Source organism: Carassius carassius, chromosome 3, assembly GCF_963082965.1.
Source record: "Carassius carassius chromosome 3, fCarCar2.1, whole genome shotgun sequence".
Lineage (NCBI taxonomy): Eukaryota > Metazoa > Chordata > Actinopteri > Cypriniformes > Cyprinidae > Carassius > Carassius carassius.
This window is the reverse complement of record NC_081757.1, coordinates 43,778,435-43,791,631: the sequence shown is the minus strand read 5'-3', so window position 1 is coordinate 43,791,631 and position 13,197 is coordinate 43,778,435. Positions and strand designations below refer to the sequence as shown.

Here is a 13,197-nt window from a genome sequence, read left to right as displayed (position 1 = left end):
AGATGTCATTCGGCAAGTATTATGTAGACGGTTTTTATATTGATGGCATAAATAAAAAAGCATTAGAGTTTGCAGGGTGTTTTTTTCACGGTTGTGAACGATGTTATAACCCCAATGATTTAAATCCTTTATTGAAGGTACCTTATGGTCTTCTCAAAAGACAGTTTGATGACAAGATTGAATTTTTACAGAATGCATACAATCTTCATACCGAGATTCAGTGGGAATGTAGCTGGACCCGTGCTAAACAATCTGATGCTGATGTGATTGCGTTCATGTCCGTCTATAAACATTCAGGGAGATTGAAACCCCGCGAAAGTTTGTACGGTGGTAGAACGAATTCATTCAAGTTTTATCACAAGACAACAGAAGGTGAGGTCATACGGTATGTGGATTTCACAAGTCTCTATCCATTTTGTCAGGCCACAAAGTGCTTCCCGATAGGGCACCCCCAAATAATTTTCAAAGATTTTGATAATCTTGAAAATTATTATGGTCTTGTTAAGGCTACTGTGCTACCACCTCGAAAACTGCTTCACCCAGTACTACCCTATCGCGCAAACAAAAAATTAACTTTCCCGCTCTGCAGGTTGTGTGCAGAACAGCAGAACCAGACACTACCGTGTATGCACACGGATGATGAAAGGGCCATCAGCGGTTGCTGGGTAAGCATCGAAGTGCTAAAAGCTATTGAAAAAGGCTATGTCTTAGTAAATTTGGATGAGGTCTGGCATTTTCCCCAACGATCAGACACACTGTTCCGTGATTATGTTAAAACATTTTTACAGTTCAAACAGGAGAGTTCAGGGTTTCCAAAAGATGTGGTGACCGATGCAGACAAAGAATCTTATATCAGAGATTACTTTGAGAAAGAAGGGATTCAGCTGAATGTGGACAAGATTGAACCGAACCCCGCGCGTAGATCGATAATGAAATTGGTCTTAAACTCACTCTGGGGACGGTTCTGCCTTCGTGAGGGTTTACCTAAAACTGAAATACTTAGAGATCCAGAACAATTTGCACGACACATTTTTAACGCAGAGTACGACATCAGACATTTCTCATTTGTGTCAGACACTGCGGCAATTGTACAATGGTCTTACCCCACAGGGAAAGCCCCACAGACTCGTGATGTCAATGTCTTTATTGGTGCTTTTACAACTGCCCATGCGCGTTTAGAACTCTACAAGCTTATGGATAGGCTGGGTGATAGGTTGCTTTATTGTGAAACCGACAGTGTTGTTTTTACAACCAGAGAAGGTGAATATGAACCACCACTAGGCCCATATCTCGGTGATCTTACTGATGAAGCTGGACCCGATGACCATATTACCGTCTTTACCAGCACTGGCCCGAAAAGTTATGGTTAACGCTTTAAACTCCGAAGCCATCACATTAGATTCAATGATTGGTCTTGTTAAGCATTATGTGAAGGGGAGGGATGATAGCCGTCATATTCTTGCACACAACGACACTATTGTGAGGGATAAAAAGGATTTGACGTTACACAATAAGTAATTTGTAAAGAAATTCAGAGTTGTGTACGATAAGCGTGTACTGCTCCCTGACTTCACTACACTTCCATATGGCTTCTGACAACGTTTTTGGTGGGAGTGTACATGACACAGAAGGGTTTGACATTCGGCTCCAATGTCCATTCTCATTGGTTATAGCAGGCCCTAGCAACAGTGGTAAAACATTTTTGGTAAAAATGTTGTTGCAAAATGCTGGAAAGTTGATTTCTAAAAAAATTGACAATATTGTTTTCATTTATTCTGTATGGCAACCTTTGTATGATGATTTGTTGAATATGTATGATAACAATATTACATTTATTGAAGGAATTCCACACACTTTGGACGATGATGTTTTGTTTCCTGTCAATAAAACATCCCTTGTAATAGTTGATGATTTTAAGCAGGATGCATCCAATAACAAGGAGATTGAGAAACTTTTTAAAGTCTATGTACATCATAAAAATCTAAATGTTATTTATATTCTACAGAATTAATTTTTTCAAGGTAAATCCAGCAGAACTATTAATTTGAACACAAATTATCTGGTTGTCTTCAGGAATTCGAGAACGCAGCCCAGATTGGTATTTTAGCTAAACAGATGTACCCAAACAACTCAAAGTTTTTTATGGAGAGTTATGAAGATGCTACAGGCACCCTTCTACGGTTACCTTTTGATTGATTATAAAGCAAAGACTCCCGAACAGTATCGTCTCAGAACTGCATTACTTTCACAACATCCTGTTGTATACCTCCAGAAAAAAAAAAAAAAAACGTAACTGATTAGGGGGGAAAAAGATGTCTGGGAGACTTATAAGAAACCATTCTCTTTTAAAGTTGTTATTAAAAGCAACACCCAAACAAAGACGTGTTATTTTACAGGCTGCCACAGACGAGTTCATTTTATGTTTGTGTGAATTAGCTCTTAATGTTCTCCACGGTAATATCCCGCTCACACCGCAACAACACCAGAAGCTGAAAAGAAAAATAACTGAAATCAAATTTGTCGCAGATAAGAAAGTCGGAGTCAAAAGAAAGAGACGGTTGATTAACCAACAAGGTGGCTTTCTTCTTCCACTTTTAAGTGTTGCAGTCCCTTTCATAGCCAGTTTGATCGCATCTAATAAATAATGTCAGGGATGGAACATGCCGAGAGGATGTACCTGGTTCCACAAAGACAGTTGGATAAACTAAAGGCAGGTACCACACGTGAATCTATACATCAGGTAGTGGAGAACGATCTGGATATGACCATGAGGGATATTTTGCACAGGAATGATCTGGAACCATATGAAAAGGCAAAGATGTATACGTCTGTATTGCAGAGGTTTTTAACATTATCCAAGCTAGCAAACAACACACTAACATTATCACTTCCATCTTCCGTACATGCTGAAAAAAAAAAGAACCAGAGGTGTCTACGGGTACGAACACCCAATATGTTTTAGATGTTGTTGCAGATGATGATTTGAAGAATGTCCCACAGAGGAATGAAAAAAATGTTCGCTACATTTTGGATAAAATGTCTAAAACCAAAGATATTGCTTCTTGGACAGAGTCCGGCGAGTTTGTGTTTAAACGTAAAACCATCCATGGTTCACACATGCTGGATTTAGTTAAAAGTGTCATGGCCCCACAAAAGATTCTTGATGAACGGAGACCTGCTGGGTGGAATGAGTTTCTGGAGGCGTTTGCCAGTTTAAACGTGCCTTATTCAATGGTCCCGAATCACTATGTTAGACATACGATTAACACTTTTAAAACCAAATCGACACCGCCAATAACCAAATCTTCTAAAAAACGTAAAAAACGTGAGGTAGACCAAAGTACCCCTTCAGGACTGCTTTAATTATCCAAAAGATGGTGTATTTAAATCCCCCGCTCTTGACCGTAGCAAATGGTTAAATTTTTAATCTCTTGAGTTTTTTTTTTTTTGTTTGTTTGTTTGTTTTTGTTTTTCCATTTATTTTCTTTTACAGAGACTGTGTTCTCATTTTTAATTTACCATGTTATTGATATTGTTGTGTGTGATGTGTGAATAAAGAGTTATAAAAATAAATTTGTATTCAGTTTTTTTTTTTTTTTTATTAATCGTATGACATGAACATTTCACCCGTTTGCACACACTGAACACACTTAAAAACATTTTCATTACATTGAGATTGTTTTAGTTTTTTTTACAAAAGCAGATACACGTTTGACGTTTTTAATCAAATCATCACTATATAACTTTAACACATAATCATAATCATGACCCCTAGCCATGTGATAGAGAAAGAACACACAATGTTGTCCGCAGGTGTCTGATGAAAAATCCTGGACCTGCACAGAGGAATATTGTACCACTCTAGAATTCAGTTTTAGAAAATCACTGATTATTAGTGGAAAACGGGGATAGTCATATTTATTTCCAAAGCTATCGAAGAAATATCCAACGCCGTCCTCGCTTATGTGGATGGAAAGCCTGTGTTCACCAGGGAGACGAGAAACGTGTGTTAAAAATAACTGATGATGGTAATTTTCTTAAAGGTGTTTGTGGTAAGTAGTCGCAAGGGAGCACACCGAGAAAATGGGTGTTGCATGAAATCTTATCCATGATAGCCGTAAGCTGGATCGTGTTCATTATTATGTATTAATAGTAATCAACCAAGATCTGACGGCGGTTTGACACTTCAATGACACTGTCAAAAATAGAATAGACAATAAGGTTAATTGTGTGGGGTAGAGGCTGTCTGAACCGTGCTTCAAGTCTAATATTCCCCGACTTGATAAGCGAGACGTGCTGTCTACAACCCTCGTCTGGTGTGAGATTGAATGCATAGAGGGTGTAACCATGCAAAAAGTCCTCTCTATCAATAGACAGTGCTTGGTTTTTAAAATGTTTTCCAGAAGCCAAGGCTATTTGGTAGAATTCACGCACTGCAGAACCACTCCCATAATCAGGTTGCAGAGGCTTTGCGGGGAATTGTTGACCATCCAGATAAATAGATAAAAATTCTAAATCGTAATTTTTAAAGGCAAATGGGTTTTTATTATATGATCCTGTAAAAGCATCATTATCAACCATAGCTAGAACAATAGATTTTGGAAGAGTTCCTAAGAATAAGTTTTCTTGATTGCAGACTCGGGAGCCTGGAGGAATCGAAAAGTTTTTCACACAAACGCGATCGATAGGATACTTGGCGGTGGTTGAGAGCAGCGCTTGTGCATGCCCCAGTCTCACAGCGGGTGCGACACTAACTTTTTTCACAAATAGCGAGGCTGACAGGATGTTTAGCTTGTAGGCGATAGCATCGCTCCTCATCAGACAGAATTCATCTTTACCCCGCGTCATACGAATTTTAATGTCGACGCCATTGAGCATCAGTTTTTCCTGAAAGAAGATATTGCTGTGAATCGGTGCTAGTAGCTCAACAACATTACTAGCGTTGGTAAAGGCGGCTCTCTTTGTCAGAACGTGATTTCCTCCTGCAGGGTCCGCAGCGTCCATGTGGCCTGCTGTATCTTTATAGAACAATCCAGCAGAGAAAAGTGTTTCCAGGGTATGTTTATCATAATTTACAAGACACTCAATAAGACAGCGATACGCATGGGTGTTTGTGCTCTGTGATATCAAACGGTCCCCCAGTGACACATCAATCTGTGAAAATATTGTTGCCCCTGCGTAGTTGATAAGTCCCACCGGTGCTCCACCAGCGATATCTGTACCATCAGGATTAGTGATTTTGACCCTCAAAAATAATAAAACATTGTTCAAGTCGATGTAATCCGCCCCATTTCCTGCTATAAAAAACTCCAAAGGCGATGTGTCTGAAATCGCTGATAATGGGGGTACTTCTATATAGGTATTTTTTTCAACTGCAGTTTGTGTCAGAGGCACTGTGAACAGGTCGAGATCTAGAAAATTGTTTTGACAGATTTCTTCGACTTTGCTGTTGTTACACGTTTTGCTGTCTCCTTTCGCTTGCATTTTGCGACTGAGGTCTTCTGCGTTTTCTTTTCTTCTGTGTTTGACCACTCCTTCTGGACCCCGGTGGCCTGGACGTTCTTTTGCGAGACATCACCATTAGCCCTGATCCGTCTTGAGCGTTGTTATTGTTAAAGGAGTGTGTTAGTGTTAGAAACATGTGTGTTAAAAATAACTGATGATGGTAATTTTCTTAAAGGTGTTTGTGGTAAGTAGTCGCAAGGGAGCACACCGAGAAAATGGGTGTTGCATGAAATCTTATCCATGATAGCCGTAAGCTGGATCGTGTTCATTATTATGTATTAATAGTAATCAACCAAGATCTGACGGCGGTTTGTCACTTCAATGACACTGTCAAAAATAGAATAGACAATAAGGTTAATTGTGTGGGGTAGAGGATGTCTGAACCGTGCTTCAAGTCTAATATTCCCCGACTTGATAAGTGAGACGTGCTGTCCATAACCCTCGTCTGGTGTGAGATTGAATGCATATAGGGTGTAATCATGCAAAAAGTCCTCTCTATCAATAGACAGTGCTTGGTTTTTGAGATGTTTTCCAGAAGCCAAGGCTATTTGGTAGAATTCACGCACTGCAGAACCGTCTTGAGCGTTGATCCGTCTTGAGCGTTGTTATTGTTAAAGGACTGTGTTAGTGTATTGCTAACAACATCACTTAGTATGTTTTTTGCAGCTGATTTAAGATGAGGCCTTGCAATGCTGAATCCACGTCTTAGTAATGGTATGGCCATTCGAAAGAGTCCCCTGAAAAGCCCACCCAGACCCATTCCATACATAACGCCACCCCCTGCATAACCAGGAAGGCCGTTACCAGCCTGATTTTGGTAATAGGCCACGTAACGCTCAGGATCCATTTTGTACGGGTTAGAATAGGGCATTATTTATTTTTAAAATAAACCCTGTTTCACGGGCCTGAAGGGTAACTTAGCACTCACCTTGCCGTAAGTGAAACGTACCTTTTAATTCTGATAATCTTTTACCTCTATAGTTATATCTGTAATGGTTGTTTTATTGACAGGTACGTAATGTGCCTTATCGTATCTAACACTGAGAATCTTATTATTCTCACGGTCTATATGTACACACCTCAGTAGCGGGACGTGCGCATCACCAACTGATTGATATTCAATGATATCTGTATATATATACAAACTGTAGAAACCCTCGTTTATGTCTGCTTGATGCGGCGCGTACGTCACAGCTGTGATTCTTCTGCCATACTCTTCTTCATTAGCGTGATTTGCGGATTCTATAGAGACACCGGGGTTTAACCCTAATATAACAGCAAGCTTCCCATAAAATGTTAGCGACATCTTCGGAGGGGCTTTTAGAAAGACTCTGTTTTTTACATGATCGTAGCCGAGGGTCGTCCCAGGAGGTAAAGTTTTGTTGATTTCTCTAATCAGAAATAGGACATCCTCGTAATAACCCGTCTTTAGTGTGTTACATAGCTTTGATATGGTTTGAGCTCCATTGTTGATGTGAATCTTAATCCCTTCACCAACGGCATAATGTTCAGACTTTTTTCCCCCATCATCTTCCTGTGTGACAATATATGCACCGTCTTCCTCTGGAAATGTGTATCATGATTTGGGGAATTCAAATTCGATCAAACCGACCTCCCATTCGCCTTTTAGGCTTCTTGCCAGCATGGTTCTATAACTAGAAATAGTATTTTCTGGATAAACGGCTCGCGACGCATTACAGGGGAGCGTCAAGTAAAAACCACCCTCAGACATAATTGTTTTTAAATGAATGCGCACACATCTATGTGTGTTTTCATTTTATGGCGTCTGCACATCTACCACATCTTTCTCATTCACCCATGTGTTGAATTTTGAAGGCCATCCTAACCACTGGATCAGAACCTTTGTTGTTCGCCCTTCTCGCCTCCTGTCCAAATTGTTTTCTATTTTAAATGTTTTGTTTGTACTCACAGATATTTTTTGCAATTCCTCCTCATAAAAAACCCCATCGATAACATCTCCATCATAATCACAGAGTCTATAGACGGGGGGATCTCGCGGGATGCATGTTTTTACAGTGAAAAACTCTTCTGTGTAGTTTTTCTCATATCCTTTTGCAAATGGACCCCTTACTTTAGAGATTCTTACTGTGTCGCCAGTTTTATACTTAAATATAGGGTTGTCTTTGTGTGAACCCATAACCCCATATAGGTTATGTAGCACCACCGATACGTTTTCTTTGCAAACATCTATCGGTCTCATCTTGATGCTTCTGTGATAGCTTGCGTTGTATCCATCTGTGAGGTCTTGAAGTATGTTGACGTACCGTCTGGAGTTTGTAGCTGTTAAATATCGAAACATTCGGGCCTTATAGCTGTGGTGAAATCGCTCAATAAGGCTAGCTTTTAACTCTGTGCCTGTTGCAAAATGTAAGATGTTGTACTTTCTCATTACGTTTTGGAAATGTTTGTTAAAAAACTCTTTTCCTTTATCTGTTTGTAATTTCTGAGGTACTCTCCCCTCTTTCAATATGGATTCAAAAGCTTTAGCCACTTCAACACCACTCTTGTTTTTTAACACACGTGTCCAAGCATATTTACTGAAAATATCTATGCATGTCAACAGAAAATGGTTGTTGTCATTTTCCTTGGCATATGCCGACATATCGACTAGATCTGCCTGGAACTGCATGTCGATACCATAGACAAAAACCCTGTTCCTTTTGTATTTTAGAGGTGCTGTCCTGTGTAATGTGTATGCATCCTCTCCGGCTAGCCAGTCTGAAATTTGTTTATCAGTTAAGCGAACACCGGTTTCCTTTAAAACTGCATCTTTTAAACGCCTTTTACCCCCTAAAGAACCGGGATTAGAAGGGTTATAGTAAATATTTTTCAGAATCTGTTCAGACATATCATCACCCCTCAGAGTCTACAAAAGAATAACACATCTGCTTTAAGTGAAATGGTTTTTTATTTATCAAACATTGTCAATGTACTGAAGAAACTTTACACACATTACATTTTTTTTCTCAATCATGTAGTCAACCAGTGTTTCAATTATCTCACAAACATTACTCTGATCATTTCTTGAAATCAACACCACACATAGGTCTGTTACATATGTGCACAGACATAAAACGTCAGCAATTCTTACACTTTTACCACATTCAGTCATTAGATCCAGTATTTTTCTGATTGTTACAGAAATCGGTTCACAGGCATTAATACACATACGCATGACATCAGTCCACTCATTTGACATTGTTCTTACAATTTCCATTTGTTTCTTGAGGTTTGTAAAACGTTTGGCATTAACATCACATCCATTTACTGTTAAGGATACATCAGCATTGTCGTCAATGATCTTGTACAGCAAGTTGGTCATTTCACATCTAATACGCTGCTTAAACATACATTTCGTCAGAACATTAACACACCATCCGTTCCCCATGGCTTTGTTACACTTGTTCAGTGTGTGCACCGCCCTTCCAGTAGTCCACTGCGTCATAGACAATCTGTTCACTGGCGGCATCCACAACTTTTTCTCTGATCTCGCGAAGCTTCTCCACAATGAAAGCCTCGTCACGCAAATCGCACAAAATAGAGTCCACCGAGCCCTGGACCCTCTGCGGATTAATCCTTAAACCGAATCGGTTTAATGCTTGAGCTATGATGTGTTTAAGCTCGGGCTTTACCAGGTTACGTGATAACTCGTCAAAGTAAGCATCAAAGAAATAGGCGCAGGGTTCAAACAAACAGGAGTGTCTAAGCTGACTAGGATGATCAACTTCACACCCCAGACAGAGTTCCTTAAGCTTTTTGTTGATTAGGTGTTCCAGCAGGATTACAAAAGTTGCCTTTATAATTTTGAACGCATCAGTGCGAATACAGCCGTCTATGTCGTCGATGCCGGCACAGACCGCTGCTCCAGCTACCGCACCGTTAGGGCCGTAAGGTGTCGTAAGAAACGTCAGGTTGTGATACCCCACCTCTATGCAGAAGTTATCCAACCAGGCGTTGTCGATGGTTTGTGGGAGGATCTCCAGAGACGTAGTGTTGTCGTCAGGCATTGCAGGCAGGGTTTCGGGGGTGTTGCTGTAGCAGCAGGCTGACGTAGATTCTTGAGACATGGCGGTAAATGAATCTGATGTAAAAACATCATCAATTATATGAACATCTTTCCACTGAAACAAAAACTTCATGTCATAGTGCATGTAGTGCTCAGCTTCAGGTATAGGCCACACATGCTCACGAATCTTTGTCTTGTCATTGCAGCAGAAAATGTAAACGCAGTCATCAGGTAACTTTTTACTGTGATCCGCAACCACTCTAAATCTTGTGTCAGGGACTATGCCATCCCATTCTGCAATGTACAACGGATCGTCACCACAGTCATTCAAATCTCTCCAGACGTAGTTGTTGAATAACCACCAGTCTTTGTCAGGGAAAATCAGAAAGGGCTCCCTCGTTGTAAAATTGTCTTCAATATCCATAGCATAGATCTTCACGGTACGCATCACTTTGTCAAACACATATCTTCCGACACGATCACCAGACATTGAGAAATCACGAGTGGTCATATTAATCTCTTCATGAAGAAACTTTGTCAAACTAACGCTTTATTTTTTCCTTGGTGCAAAAGTCAGTTCCTTTCTTATTTCAACAGGCCCTCTTGTTGGTGAAATACGCATCACTCTTCTAGTGGTTTTAGGTGTTTTTGGAGCAACAGCAGCCATTGTAACACGGTTGTTCAGAATGTCTTCTCTGTTTAAATGACTATTTCTTTAACCCCCTATTTAAAACATAGTTTCAGGATGTAGGCACTGTCTTTAGGTGTGAACAACAGGCCAGGAAGGAACTTCACAGAGACCCCCACAGCTCCGGTTACAGATACAACCATCATATATCCAGTAATAAACACAACACAAGTCAAATCTGAGACATGCTTGAACTTTTGATTTACACACACCTCTTTCATGTCAATCAAGGGTGACAGGACCCAGTGACAGGGCAACCGATTTGACTGACAGGCCATATAGTCATAAATCAATCCAAACTGACCATGTACACTTCGGACTACCTGTCAGTCTACGCTGACTGTACGTACATAAATCAGGCCATAAATCAGGGTCATAAATCATTCAGATTTGAGACTAAGGATATGATAATACTACTCCTGTGAAAACAAAATATATATCAAAGACAAATACACAGAAAGCTGTCATACACTTGATAAGACACAAGTTGAATTGGGCAGACACATTTTCCAGCAAACAGCAGATGACAAAGTGGCACTTTCGGCAGAAGATGCTTTGTTCTTGGTCATTATGCACAAAGACTTTGCAAAAGATGATGCGAATAATTGGGTAGCTCCACTCCCATTCCGCACCCCCAGACAGCGTTTGCCCAACAACAGGGACCAGGCCCTCAGTCGTTTAATGTCACTTCGCAAAACGCTCAAAAGGAATGAGGGAGCACTATGTTGAGTTTTTGGACAAAATCTTCAGTAAGGGCCATGCAGAACCAGCTCCTGCTCTTACTCCAGACCAGGAATGCTGGTATCTCCCTAGTTTTGGAGTTTACCACCATCAAAAGCCAGGGAAAATTAGGGTTGTTTTCGATTCGAGTGCTCAATGCAGCAATGTTTCTCTCAATGACGTGCTACTAAAAGGGCCAGATCTCAATAACACTCTTGTGGGAGTTCTGATGCGTTTCAGGTCTGACCCATACGCAGTCATGGCAGACGTGGAGAAAATGTTTCACAACTTTCTAGTTAGAGAGGACAACCGCGACTACCTTCGTTTCTTGTGGTTCAAAAACCATGATCTGGACGGAAAAGTGCAGGAATTCAGGATGAGAGTACACGTTTTTGGGAACTGCCCCTCCCCATCCGTGGCTATTTATGGACTGATACGGTCAGCGATGGAGGGAGAAAGGGAATACGGCAGTGATGCAAGAGAGTTCATTGAACGTCATTTTTATGTAGATGATGGACTGAAATCATTCTCTTCCACAGATGAGGCCATTGACATTCTCTGTCGAGCTCAGAAGATGCTGGCTCAGTGTAACATACGCCTGCACAAAATCTCATCCAACTGTCCTATCATTACAAGTGCTTTTCCAAGTGAGGACTTTGCAACGGACATGCAGGACCTTGACCTCGGGCAGACTACCCCACCTATGCAACGCAGCTTAGGCTTGGGCTGGGACCTGTTCACAGACCTATTCAAGTTTCAGGTAACAGTCAATCAAAAGCCCTTCACTAAACGGGGAGTGCTGTCAGTCATTAATAGTGTGTTCGACCCGCTTGGCTTTGCTGTCCCAGTCATTGTAGAAGGCAGGGCCATACTGAGAGACATTTCCACTTACATTTGTGAATGGGACACCGAATTGCCCAAAGACAAATTAAAACAGTGGTAACAATGGAAAGACTCCCTCAAATATCTACAACAACGTGAAATTCCCAGAATGTACACCTCAATACCACTATCTGCTGCTCTAACTAAGGAGATCCATGTTTTTTGTGATGCCTCCACTAAGGCAGTGGGCGCTGTTGCTTACCTCAAACTCACAGATAGAGATGGGCACAGTGAAGTGGGTTTCCTTCTCGGCAAAGCACGGCTTTCCCCAAAACCAGACATCACTATACCCAGACTTGAACTTTGCGCAGCAGTCCTGGCTGTTGAGGTGGCCCAGTTAGTCCTGGAGGAGCTAGACATCGCAGTCGAACAGGTGAGCTTCTACACCGACTCCAAAGTAGTGCGCGGTTAAATCTTTAACAAAAAGAGACGCTTTCACGTTTATGTCCACAACAGAGTGCAACATATTAGGCGCTTTACACAAGCTCACCAGTGGCATTACGTGCCCAATTAATTAAAATCCTGCTGATCATGCCACATGAGCACTACCCGCTGAGCAGCTCTCTAATTCCACATGGATCAGTGGACCCACTTTCCTTTCAAATTTAGGAAAGGGTCAACCACAGGCAGAGTTGTTTGATCTTGTAGACCCGGAGACTGACAATGAACTGCGACCTGAGGTCACTACTTGTGCCACCACTCTCTCAAGGGATAGACTCAGTAGAGTCAGATTTGAAAGGTTTTCGAGTTAGAATGCACTACTTAAAGCTATATCCAAACTCCAGCACATTGCCCAGTCATTTAAGCCGAACACAGAGAGCTCCTGTCACGGCTGGCACAGCTGTAATGAACATTTAACTGAAAAACAACTCAACCAAGCCAAGAACACTATCATTCACACTGTTCAAAGAGAAGTTTACGCAGAGGACATAAGACAAGTTGAAAAAGGTGTGCCCCTTAAAAACTCAAGCCCACTTAGCAAACTGAGCCCTATTGTCGACACTAATGGAATCCTCAGAGTGGGTGGGAGACTAAAACGTGGACAGTTGACATCGGACGAAACAAATCCCATACTCATCCCTGGAAAGCACCACCTTGCCCAGCTCATTATAAAACACTTCCACAGGAAAGTATGCCACCAGGGCAGACATTTTACTGAAGGGGCAGTCAGGGCTGCAGGTTTTTGGATTGTGGGAGGTAAAAGAGCAATAAGCAGAGTGATATTCAATTGTGTCACATGCCGCAAACTAAGGGGCAGACAACAGGAACAGATCATGGCTGAGCTACCAGAGGACAGGCTGTCCACGGACCCTCCTTTCACACATGTAGGCCTTGATGTGTTCGGCCCCTGGCCTGTCACAGTCAGAAGAACACG

At 41.3% G+C, this 13,197-nt stretch overlaps 1 protein-coding gene and 1 long non-coding RNA gene across 3 annotated transcripts in view; one reads left to right on the top strand and one right to left on the bottom strand.

Annotated features, from left to right (window-relative positions):
- Positions 1 to 13,197, top strand: part of LOC132127750 (uncharacterized) — a 461,390-nt gene that overhangs the window by 212,921 nt on the left and 235,272 nt on the right. The window lies entirely within an intron of this gene.
- LOC132127618 (obscurin-like) overlaps positions 1 to 13,197 on the bottom strand; it is a 499,117-nt gene that overhangs the window by 411,998 nt on the left and 73,922 nt on the right. The window lies entirely within an intron of this gene.